Source organism: Strigops habroptila, chromosome 1 (genome assembly GCF_004027225.2).
Source record: "Strigops habroptila isolate Jane chromosome 1, bStrHab1.2.pri, whole genome shotgun sequence".
NCBI lineage: Eukaryota > Metazoa > Chordata > Aves > Psittaciformes > Psittacidae > Strigops > Strigops habroptila.
The window spans coordinates 67,589,003-67,601,915 of NC_044277.2; the positions used below are offsets into that span (position 1 = coordinate 67,589,003).

General features: G+C 37.8%; 1 protein-coding gene across 2 annotated transcripts in view; it reads left to right on the plus strand.

Annotated features, from left to right (window-relative positions):
• The window catches only part of GALNT1 (polypeptide N-acetylgalactosaminyltransferase 1), an 83,897-nt gene that overhangs the window by 1,022 nt on the left and 69,962 nt on the right, over positions 1-12,913 (plus strand). The window lies entirely within an intron of this gene.

The window sequence follows — 12,913 nt, forward strand, 5'->3', positions numbered from 1 at the left end:
GGAGTGTGTGTGTGTGCAGGGGGGAGTACCGGGGCGGCATCCGCGGCTCTATCTCTCTCTGCACCGCTGTCCCATCGAGTTCGATCGGTTAATGTTTATTACATAACATGTCACTTAATATTTTAGACTTTCTCTTATCTGCCAGAATCCGGATAATCCTTATTATATTTCCTTTTAATTCATAAAGCCGGAGAGGGTCGGGGAAACTAAGGCTCTCTTTCCAAGTAGTTGCCTAAGGGAACTTAGTTTTCATGTGACTTTACCCGTGTTAACAGAGGGTTACTACCTCCTTCCACTCCGAGAAAGCAGAAGTGTGTGTCGTCCGTCCCCCCTCCCTCCCCTTTGTTATTAAGTACGGCCAAGTTTTTTTAGGTCCTGCTTGTTTTCAGCGGTCTCCAGAACCCGCCGCTTTGTAAACTTACAGTGTGCGATACTGAAATAGAAACTGATTTTTGTGCAGCAGCTGCTGAGAGAAATAACTTTTATGGCGATGAGCAGGAGCGAACCAGCCTCTGTTGTTTATATAAATGATGTTGGCACTACATGAACTGTAAATGAACATAGCCAACAGCTGTGCAAACCAAAACTATGTAACTAACCATGTATTTTTATACACTGCTACTCTCAACTTCACTCCTTTGCAAAGGCAGTGAAGATCATGCTGCTCCGAACACTTGGAACACCACAGAACTCGTTTTTCTCCTAAATACAAAGGACTGCTTATATCGGAGAAAGCATTTCACTTCCTAGTGCCAGCTTCGTCGTTTGCTGTGACTTGGAATTTTGGCTGTGTCCTTCTGTGATGTTGGCCTTTTTTAAGTGGTATTGCCAGCACTTTTTGTCAGGCTTAATTTATCTGTAGAGCGTGAACGCACATCAGAGAGAACTATTCCTCAGATCATTGGCGATGATAGGGAGATTGTGGCAGCATGGTCATCTCAGAAATGGTACGAATGGTGCCTGGCAAGGACGCCACGTATAAGCCACCCTTGAGATCAAGGTGGTAATGATAACACTCAGGCTATTATTGGATGCTGCCTGGCTTTTCAGAATTGTAAGCTGCATGAATGAGGATATCTTACTCCTCATGTACCTCGTTCCTGTGGGAACAGAGCAATTCAAAGACACTAATGAAAGTCATGGAAATGGTTTAAAAATGCCATGTGACAGTCATTGCCTAGCCTAGTGGTGAGGTGGTACTGTTTCACTTTTATACAATTTCTTCCTTCCCACTCATCATCTCAGGCTGGATTTGTTCAAACGAGTTCAGGAATAAGCTATACAGAGAAAGAATAGAGGTAATTTAGAATAGATTTCAGTGCCAAATTGCTGCTTTAATGAAATGGTATCCTGCTGCCCTTTCTTGGTTGCATATATGTTGATAAGCTGTGCATTAGGTGTAAACTTGTTAAATGTTTTTCTTTCTGCTGTTGCAGAAAGGGTGTGATGTTTGTCTTTGGGATGAGAGCAAAAAGTAGCTCCAGGAACACTCATCTAAAAATAGGGTACTTCCAAATACTTAAATCATTTGAATGCAATTTACATTATGTTTAGCTCAAGAGACAAGAGCTTCTTGACAGATTTTGCATTTTACATTTTTAGTGATTTATTTTTTTTTAGTGCACATACTAAGTCTCAGATGATCCACCTGGCACAAAAGTTTGATTCACAGGACCAAAATGAGAGGGTCTTTGTCTCTGCAGTCATCCTCAGTCTGTTTCTTTAAGGGTCTTTGATGTGGAAGTGCAGGAACCATCTCTAGATGCAGGTTGACCTGTATTGGAGGCCTTCAGTGCTTACAAGGAAAAGGACCAACCCACAAGTTGAAATATAGCTTCTTTTTTAGCAGTTGGAGTGGGGCTTTTGAGAATGGTGCTGTTTCATACTTATAAACCAATTGCTTTATCAAGAGTTTCAGAGTTCTTTTAGTTGTCTTAAATTATTAACCAAAGTCTGGAAGTTTGTAGTGCTGTCTTTTAGTTATAGTGTAGGTTTTTTGTGCCAGTGTTGCTCTTCTGCATCTTGATTTTTAACTTTTATTTGGAAGGAGGTGGTTTTGGGCCCCCTTCTTCTCCTCCTCTCCCCTCTCCCTTCTCCCCCCTCCTCCTCCCTCCCTGCCAGGACCATCATGGTGATTTTAGCATTGAAATTGTGGCAGATATAAGTATTACAGGAGGCCAATGTTGAATACTTCTGACATGGTATGGGTCTTGCACCAATTGCACGAATACTTAATAGAAGTGGGCCTGGATCCTTAAATGTGATGTTCCTCGTCCCAGTCCAGTTTTCTGTACTCCTTTGGCTGTTGGCAGAGTCTTTATTACAAAGATGCACTAGAGATTAACTTGCATATGCATTGCATCAAAAGAGTGTGCCTCTAAACTGTGTTATTCCCCCTGCCACTGAGCAGCATCTTAATTTTTGAGTGTAAACTATTTCCCTTCTGTTTACATTGTTTAGTCTATAACTGTGTATTTCTTCACGTTTTGTTTTGTGATTCTTTGTATTGACATTATTAATTTCTAATTCTCCACTTAATCTAATACTCCAGTAGCCTTTTGCAGGTAATGATTGAGAATGAAGCTCTAGTTTTATTATGAAGATACAGTTTTGCTAGTGCTTGCCACTGCTGCTTTTGAATCCTGATACTTTTAATTTTCAGCAGCTATGTTCTCATACTGAAGAGATCTTCCTTGAGTTCCACAGGGATGCTTGTAATCCTGTTGTTTATACTAGGTCTGATTAATTTAGAAGGTTGCTGACCATGGTAAGAATTCTGCCTTTAACTCTCAGTGACACTTCTTCTGCCTTTATTAATGCTGAATTTTATCTGCCACTGTTACACCTGTACATCATAGTTGATTAGCTCCCAGCTGGTTACATTTTTGGTCTTCTGTACTTGACTAACCTATATAACTGTTAACTTTTCTACTTTCCTTTCCAGATCATTAATTAGTGCCCTTAAATGTTGCTTGCTTTATGAATCCTTGGAGCATCCTGCTGTTAACCTTTTGCCGTGTCGAAGCTTGACTATGTATTCATAGTCCAAGCTTCCTGTTTCTTAGATAGGAATAAAACAAAATCTTTAAAGCAAAATACAACTGGAAATCTGTGAGATACATCTGCAGAGGTGTAATTGTGGCTTTTACTCAAGTTTTAGTGCCAAATCTATTCTTGACAGTAGTATTCTAAACTTAGCATCCCTGAATAAAATGTTTTAACAGTAGGCTTGTCATAAAAGCATTTTGACACCATCTTCCACTAATTCTGGCAAAGCATTTTTTCCCCTTTACAGTCCTTCTAGTGAGCTTAATCCATTATGTGAAATCAGCCCATCATAAAAATCAATGGAATTGATATACTTTTAGCTAATGTATTAAAGAGCTGGCTAACTGCTCTATTATTCACTTTTTGATTACTTAAATATGGTTTTGCACTATGAAATATGAAGGTTCTTAAGGGACGTTTACTTTTGGCTAAATTAGAAGCTTGTGACTTTGAGCACTGCATAAATATCTTGTGCATGTACTGTTGTAGTAACTCCCAGCTGATTGAGGCGTTCTTACCGTCAGGTTCACATAAAGGTCTCTTGTTATAATCCACCGAAGAGAATTAACTTGAATTCTAAAGCCCTGGACTATGCAGGTTACTGAGTCGCGGTTTGTAGTTTCTTGTAGGATACATGACTTTGATTCCTCCTGTTTTTGTTTGAAGGACGAGTGGAACAGAAATCGACATAAAAAGGTGTGCTTAGCTGATAACCTTGGCAGTCAGTGAAAGCGAATGTGCTTGGTACCTGGTCAGTTAAGAAAAGTTACACTTGGCAAGGTGGTCTCCCTAGATTGCCTTTGCTATCTCATACCACCCTTGCTTCTGTGATCCAGGGTTTTATTTTCAATCAGTAAAAAAACCCTTTAAGTGGTAGATAACTATGATATGGAACTTGATTGTGAAGTGGTTTCATAACTTTAGGTTGGGGTTTGTTTTTTTTTTTCCCCAAGATATTTGGTTTTGGTGTTGGTCAGCTTCATTTCTGTGGAATTAAAAAGTTACTCTCAATAGTCACAGCTTTGTAATGATGTCTTTTCACTGGAACCAGTGTTTAATAACTACAGCAACTCTCATTGATAGTTTCAGCTCGTGTATTTTTCCTTTATTATCAGATCTTTTCTAGCATTTGAAAGATATACAGGTAGGGATATTGAACACTGTTTGTGTTGTAGGCTGCTATTCTGCATAATCTGATGGTTTCCAAGACATTTTGTGTGTTCTGTGAGAAGTTACTGCTGGAGAATAATGTTATAAAGCAGCAGCAGTTTGCTGCTGTGGAGGTTCAGACTGTGGGACAAGCTGATGTACAGCTGCTGTGAAATTCATTCCTAGTTAAGGAGGGAAGTGTTTCATGCTGATTTTTTTTTTTTTTCTCTCTTATGCCATGCTGGTATCAACTTTCAGAAACTTTGCTCTGTTAGAAAACTTACCCAGAAGATAAGCCAGTTCAGTGTTCTGCTGTCTAGCTGAAAGAGCATTAGCATCCTTTGGAGGCAGAACATGTGAACTGCTATTTGTTCCATAATGCTCATCTTGCTTTTTAAAACGTTGTCCTGTAAATTGCAAGCCAGTGTAATATTGTAAATGTTTTGGGAAGACTACTTTATTTTCACTAGTGCTAATATTGGTTAAGATATGCAAATGATAGAATCTCTAGGATTTTTTTTTTTTTGCTCTTGGTGAGATTTCTTACTGTAGAGAAACTCTTATCATTTTTTTGTAATAGTATTTCTTTGTAATGGGGTGTGGTACTTTTTTCATGTTAAGCTCCAGTATTTCTTAATATAAGGGAATTCCTGACATGTAAGTGAAGTCATATGACAAAATTTGTCATCCCAGTTATGTGGAACAATTGAATCGGAATGATATTCAACAACCAAGTTGCCTGTGAAAACTTGTCACGGGCAAGTGAGAGGGTATGTTGTGTTCTTTGACTTTTCTTTTTTTGCAGTGCATCAGAATAGACTCCAGAACTTCAGCTGGTGCTTCCTGTCAGCCACAGGAATTATGATAATATCACAGTGCATAGATGTCTCACATTAAGTAGTTGTACGGGAGACAGGAATAGTAGCCGCATTTTACAGGCACAACATGAGGAAGGCCAGCAGAGCCTGAAAAACTTGAATCTGAACCTGTTTGCTTTTCTGTAGCTATGGGTCATCAATATCTTATCTTTTTCCATGCCATTTAAGCCTGCACTCTGTGTGCTAGCAATGCTTTAATGTGAATTGTGAATGATAACCAGAATTGTACTGAAAATTAAAAGGGAAGTGATAATGCCAGGATTCTTCCATGGACAGGGAAACAAATTTTGGGTTGGGTGTGTTGTGTGTGGTGATTTTTTGGTTTTTTTTTTGGTTTTTTGTTTTGGTTTTTTTTTGGGGGGGGGGGGTTTGGTGTTTTTTTTTTTACCATTAAGGTTCTGTAAGGAGCAAACCAGGGGATAGGAATATTGGTAATGGGTTTTTAATCAAGTGTCCATGTGTAGAGAGAGATTTAGAAGAGCTCATTACATATCTGAATGAAGAAGCTGACTAAAAAGCAGAATGAAAAATCAATGAAATGACTGTAGACCTCTTAAAGAGAAAGAGGTATCTAGTACTGGTCTTAATCAGATGTCTCCACAACAGTGTTCTAAAATGAGTTTAACTAGAGTGGCCAGGATGGGCAGGGGCTAAGGTTAAGCATAAAGCTGTGTCTCACCCCAGCCAAAAGTGGGTGACGAGAGGATGTAATTTCATGTGCTCAGTTCTTAATTTTGCTAGGTGATGCTTAGAAAACCCAACAAAACAAACCAACAATCAAAAACCCTCACAAGTACAGCAGGCTTCTGAATCTTCAAGTGGTCCAAGTGCAAATTAGTTGTAGGTGAAAAAATAGGATTGGTGAGAGTCGTTTTCACTCTGGGTGACGTTCACCAGTTCAATTATCAGTATGAATAATTTAGCATTAAGAAAAATCTGGGCTCTTATGTGCATATCCTGTTCATGATGTGTCTGCATTAAATACTTTAAAGATCTCTTCAGCGTTTACTGATGGGGCATTTTTTAAAGTATCTTTAAGGACTCATTGAAGTTAAAATTAAACTAATGGATTTATTTAATTTTCAGTTCATTGTGTACTCAGGGTAATTAGGATTGATACACTTTTCAAACACAGCAGCTGAATCCTAATTCTAGATGCAAAAATCGGCTTTGACTATTGTCTCCAGACAGTACTTCTGTAAGAAATTACTTCAATTTCTGCTGATTGGAATACTACTTCGAGTGTCCAGTTTATGAGTTAGTGACTGTTGTAAAGCAGTTAAGGACACATTTCCACAGAACTTTGTTGTTGTTTTTTAAGACTACTTTGTGGTTTTGAGCTCTGCTGCCTGTAGTAAGTATCATGTGAATGAAACGAATATCTGCTATCCTTATCTTTGAAAAATGGTTGAAGACAGCGTACCAGAGTAGTCCTGTTCCACAGAGGTACTTGGAATAACAGGTATACTTAGAATAGAGGAGGAAGAAGAAAAAAAGAAAAAGAAAAGCCACCCCTGCAAGCAGGGTGTGATTTCATTCACCACTTTTTCCATGATACTCCTAAGTTTCTTTTTCTTCAAGGCTCACTGATCAGAAGTTTAAGAAATATAGGTACTTAAATTAGTAAGAGTTTAGTAAACCGTTTGTTTTCAGTTTTCAAATTCTGGCTATAGTGCAGATATTGACACCTTATACTGCAATTATTAAGCTTCCTAAAGTGCAGCAGAGGTACTAAAATTTAAATATGCTTATTTGAAATGCATATTTCAAGAAAAATGAAACTTGTCCCTTAAGGCCCTCTGCCTGCAAAGAGAGGTTGTAAAATTGAAGTTCTTTTTCAGGCTGACATCTGTAAATATTTAATTTTGTGGTTTATTTTCCTGAACTGAAAGCCCCAGACAGCATGAGAAATCCAAAGTCATTCAGTAACTTTAGGGAGTAGGAAAGCACAGTACCACCTTCAGGAGCCTTGAAGATGATTAAAAATTGTACGTTCTTTGTGTCTTCTCACAAACTTTGAGAGGCCTTTAGATTCTTACCGTGACTTACTCCTCGTTCAAATGCTGTATGTGTCTATAAAAGGTTACAGGTAACATGGGGAAGTCCAGTAAGTTGAACTTGGATTTGCTTGAGACTTACCTTTAATCTTAAGGATCTGGCCTCTTTAAAGAACAGACTGGTAACCTTTTGGAAATGTGGGCTAGATAGCTGTGGGAAAACAACTCCACACTGCTCAGCAGTCCCTTTTCTTCAACTTCTGCTGTGGTTTACTTGGGCACTGAAGTGAATAGGGAGAATAATGTGGCAGGAAGGATACACAGGAATTCTTTATTCTTTGTAAAAGCTCAAATTCCCTGTTAAAGCAGAACAGAATGGGGCAACTGCTGATATGTTAGATGGCATACTCATCAAAAATGTTTGGTTTGGTTTGTGTTTGCGTTCTTTTTCCTCTTCAGCTTCAAATTGGTTTTAACCTGGGGCATCACAGGTTTTATGAACATTGGACTAAAATATTTTCTAAGTGTATAGATCAACATTTCAGCCTTAAGGACTGACTGCTTCAGCCGTGCAGAGTTCCAGAAGTAAATGGTCGATAATCTAGCCTTCAAAGTAACTCTGTGCTGAAAGCTTAAAAAATATTGGTGGTATAGCTTTAGGAAAAAAAAGTATTCATTATAAGTTTTACATGCTCTAAAATCTGTATTTGATGTTCAGCTGTGAATGCGTTCATTGAATTGCTAGGAGCTGCATTAATATTTGATCAAGTCTAAAATAATTTGTATGTTTGTAGTTGAAATACTACTTTGTTGTACAAAATGTTAAAGAATGAGGCAAAATTCAGTACCGTGACTGCCAGTAATGCTAACAGACTCCTGAAGAAAGTATTAAACAATTCATGGACTCTTCTAAAAGTGTAGCTGGAAGAAAGATACCTAAATGCTGTACAGCAGAATCTGAGTTACTCTGACATAAGCAGCTGGAAAAATCTTAACTTATATATTCAAAAGTCGTATAGTGCAGTTGTTAAAGTTGGACGTGGGTGGATGTTTTTGGTATTCCAACTGCAAGTACTATTTCATAATATTATTCTGCTATGGTGTCATCCTATCAAATGAAAAAGGGTGTTGAAAAGCTATGAACAATTCTAGGAGTCTAGTGAGTAACCAGAACTGGTTCAAACATTTTAAAGCAATGTGCACCTTGTGTATGCAGACCCAGCACAAAACTTTTCTCTATCAAAATATGCTCGTCAGCCTATATATCTAATTCTGCATCGCAGTTCTAAATCATAAAAACTTTGTCTGCAGTAGTTAATTTTAAAAAATGCAAGGTAACCAATGCCCAAAAGAAACCAAGTAGTCTTATATACTGAATTTGTTAAATATTTAAAAAAGAAACCCTATAAAACCCCCAGAAGACCAAGCTCCACGTTTCTGAAAGTTGTTTGCCTCCTTGCCTCCTTTGGGGAGTTGTCAAATCACATCTTTTATTTTGTCTTTCCGTGTCCAAGAAAACTAATCACTCTTCTGCAACCAGTAAATGCTGGAAATCTGCTGTGTGCAAAAAATCAATTGTCCCTATCTCAGCTGTGATCTGATTCGAAGAAGTACAATAATATGTAATTTTCTTCCTTTGGATTATATCAAAGCTTTCTTAGGCAGTTTTAGATTATCATGACTATTCCTTTTTTCCCCAAAACTGTTCTTTCCCAAACAAAGTTGGAGCTTGTTAAAGCTGAAACAATGGTTTCTCTATATTTCGTGAGTGTTATGTATATTTGAAAAACATCTAAGGACTCATTTTAACCACATTTGCCTTTGTTGAAAACTTCATAAAACATCTTGGCTTCTGCCAGGAAAACAATGCCTTTTATTTTTTTCTATCTCATACCTCATATTATTTGCAGTGGGGTTGAATAGCACTGAGTTGCAGTTGCTAGTTTGCACTAATCCACTAGTTTGGGTCCCTAGCATTTTTAAACAAAGAATCCACAATGGAATGTATTTTAAAATCAGCAGCTTCTATGCAGAAGTGCCCAGAGTTAAATAGCATGCAAGTCAGACACTGATTTCCAAAGCAAATGTTTGACCTTGGGATCCTTGTAGCTACATTTTCAACTGTGAGCCTGTAAAAACATTTGATACCAACTTTCTTAAAATCAAACCATCTTTTGTTGTGGAAGCTAATGAAATTATGATTCACTACTGCTTCCGTCTGCGGGGATGAGCTGTACAGTCTATTTCTATGGAGCAGAAACAAGAACAACTTCTTGTTATTCTAAGAGACAGTGTTTGCTTCTGTATCTGTCACTTGTCGAATGTTGGCTAATTGTTAGTTTAAAACAGCTCTTATCCATTACTGTTGTAGCATATCAGCTTAACAGCTTCCCATGATTTGTGATTTCTCCATTTTTTCCATGTGGTCAGGTGTATCATTAATTTTTATTCAGAAGGATATGATAAGGATTCAAGAATGGGAGTGGAGAAATGGGTCTGAAAGGAGTCAAAATAATAGAAATGGCTAGTAATTTGGGTTTCTCGATAAACTAGGATGTGTCAGGAGAGAGACACAAGGTCTCTTTAAGAGAAGAATGATGACTGGCGTCTTTGCAGCAAACTGAAGTCTGGTTATGGCTGGGCATATTGAAGAGGAAGTGAACACAGTGACCCAAGTGACAAATGCTATGTTTAAAGATTTCCAGATCTGAGTCTTGCGGTTTGGAGGAAAGAGGATTAGTTTGGCTCTTTGGTGGTGGCTGGGACTGCTACTGCTTTGGCATCGCAAAACTTGTTATGGGCTGAGCAGTCACTTTCAGGCACAAGAAGGAGAAAGTTTAGCCAGTTTTATGCAAACACTTGTTGAAGAATTATCTTCCTCTTCCAAAAGGGATTTGTTTCAGATGGGGGGAGGGAGGGAGCAGGAGGTATTCATTTATAAAAGCTTGAATGCTTATGGAGGAACATTACTGGAAAACCTCCAAGCCCCTGAAATCAGCTGTGTATAGACTAGGGAAGTCTCTATACATATAGGAAGAAACCGCCAGTTTGTAGGCTGCTTTTAGTCATACTTGATGGGTAAAAATCCCCAAAATAGTGAATTGGCACAAGCTTGGAGAAAATTGATTCTGAGGAAGAAAAAAGAACAGCTCAGCAGTTGCCTGTTCTTTTCCTAGCTTGCCAGTTCACCAAAGAGCCATGGTTTAACTGATCAGATGGCATACCTAAACCTTGGAACAAACCCTAGCATGCAATACCTCTTCTTGCTTTGGTAGTCAAGAAACATAGGGAAGATATAATGTGTGGGGAATGGCTGTTTTGAGGGTGGAGGCATAAAGGAGAACTTGTAAGGGGCAGCAGCAGCAAGATGCTGAGATTATTGCTGTTTGCTGTGGGAGATCAGGCCACAAGTTCTGCTTTCCACAAGACGGGATAACTCGCGGGCTAACAAGCAAGGGTTTCTTACAGATAGGCTGTAATTTATTTCTAAGCATCAGCATTCCATCAGATATTTTTCAGTGTGATGCTGCTCCTGCTCTGCACCTGGTCATTTTAAATTATAAATGTGTAGTCAGCTGCTGCTGTGGGATAGTATTTTAGAAGAACATAGTGGTAAAAGTTAAACTACTTTGCTTGTATTAATGAGTAGTTGGTCATGTTTCTTCTCCCTGGCACAAAGTTTCCACAGTTCACTTAAGAGCTTTTCAATCTGAATTTACTAAATGTTTTTCTTCTTCTGCCTTTTTTTTTTTTTTTTTTAAATGGGCATGGTTTGAAATCAACTCATAGCAAAGATAATTAGCTTATAAAGTGGTTATTTGGTAAGTATTCTGTCTCCTGTTCTTCTCTTGAAGAAACAGAGAACAGGAAAGCAGATTTCAGACAAGATGAGGAGAAGATTAATGCATTGTTCATACACGTCAAATACGTAAGCTGGTGTAATTAGGGAGAGCGATAACCTAGTTTATTTACTTTCTGAATACCATGAGGAAAAGGAATGAAAGAACTTCAATTCACTGCCTCTGTGCTGATATTTTATAGACTAAAACTGGACACCTTACTGCATTGGGAAAACTGAACCTTTTTTCTTAACTGTAACAGAAAGGTGGTGTGAGAAAAATAATAAAGCAACTGTCTGCTCAGACTTCCTTCCAATTCAATTGTTGAATATTTAGTTATGAACTAGTTTCTTTGGACGTGTTCTACGCTGTGATGTCACAGAAACTATTAGGAAAGACTTCTTATACTATGAGAAATAGTATAATAATTTATAATATTCTTTCACTTTCCCGAATGAATGCTACTAAATGATATTATTTTAAGGATTTGACTGTTTCTAAGAAATGAAGTGTTAAGAGTGGACAAATCTTTAACATTGTTGTCATCTATACTTTTAGTCCAGTATTTATCCGAGTTGTCTGCTTTTTCTACATGCAATATGTAACAATATAACAACTTTCTTTTTATGAAAAAGGGATAATAATCAGAAGAGTTGTTTGCTTCAAGCCTTGGAATTCTAAGAAAAAGCATAGGTTGTCTTAAGGTGTATTGTATCAATTTTTTCCTTTGTTGCTAATGGTGTTTGAATTACATGTTTGTTGGTCTGCTTGGTGGCAGAGTTGTCTCTTTTTTCTTTTTTTTCTCTTTTAATATATTAACGAAAATTTGCAGATTACATGTAATACATTCTGTTGCACTCAAACTTCCCTTCATTCTGGTAATATTCATGGGTCATTGACATTCAAAACATTATAAGTAAATCACTGGGTCACAATATTGAAATACTGTACTGTTGGCTACTCAGCTTGTAATTATTTCAGTATGTAAGCTGTAAATGGTCAAAGACTAGAGCTCTGCTTAAAAAAATAAAATCTCATAATGAGACATTGCTTTGTTGAAGGCTGTTTCAAAAGAACATTTCCTCAAAAAGCAAATGTTTGGGACTGAGGAAAATTGGGACTGGGTGCATAAGTGATGTTACCAAGCATATTTTAGTGATTAAAAGTGATTGGAAGGTGTGTCAGAATTAAAGCCTTTGGTAGCATCTGAACAGCTTTGAAATGAGAACTGTAGTACAAGGTCCTGTTGATGAGATTAAAGCTTTGATCACCAGCCTCCCCTGGACAACTGCACTGAGCAATGCGAAGGAAGTAATGACATTCCTCTTCTCAACTTCTTAATTTACTGCAGCTATGAGCAATGCTGGAGAATCTCCTAGTAAGTGCTTTGCCTACAGGCATGCATTGGGAGCTCCAAGTATAGGCACACAGGAAATGAATGGGCAGCAGAAAACTGGTAGAGGAAGGGGACAAGAGAGAAAAAAATGTAAGTGTATTTCACTGGCGGAAGATAACAAAATACTTAAATTGCTAAATAGTATCTCACTATTTCTTTTGGCAAATAGTAACAGTTATGGTTGTGTAGCAAGCTAATTATTAAAAGAGTTTGCAAATCCAGAACTATTAAGAGAATGAAGAAGGGTTGACTGGGAGGATCTGCCCATTGGCAGGCAAAAGGTTTAACTAGCATCATTAGCCTGTCTAGCCAATTTCAGGCAGGAAAAAAATCAGTTTGACCTTTTTCGTTCCCGCCCCTCTTGGCTCTCACAAGAGTAAAATTTACTTTTGACATAGGACTTAGTTTCCCTTTTGTGCTTGTTTGTGCTTTCTGGAAATGGAAACATAAAAATAATAATAATAAAAGTTTTAAAAGCTAAAGGTGTTGATATAATTCAAGCAAATGAGGACAAGCTATGATTAGCAGGAAAATAGCTGTGGGATCTCTGCAAGAAATGGGAGGGATTTATATACTCCATTAAAATGTAAAATAAGCATAACATCT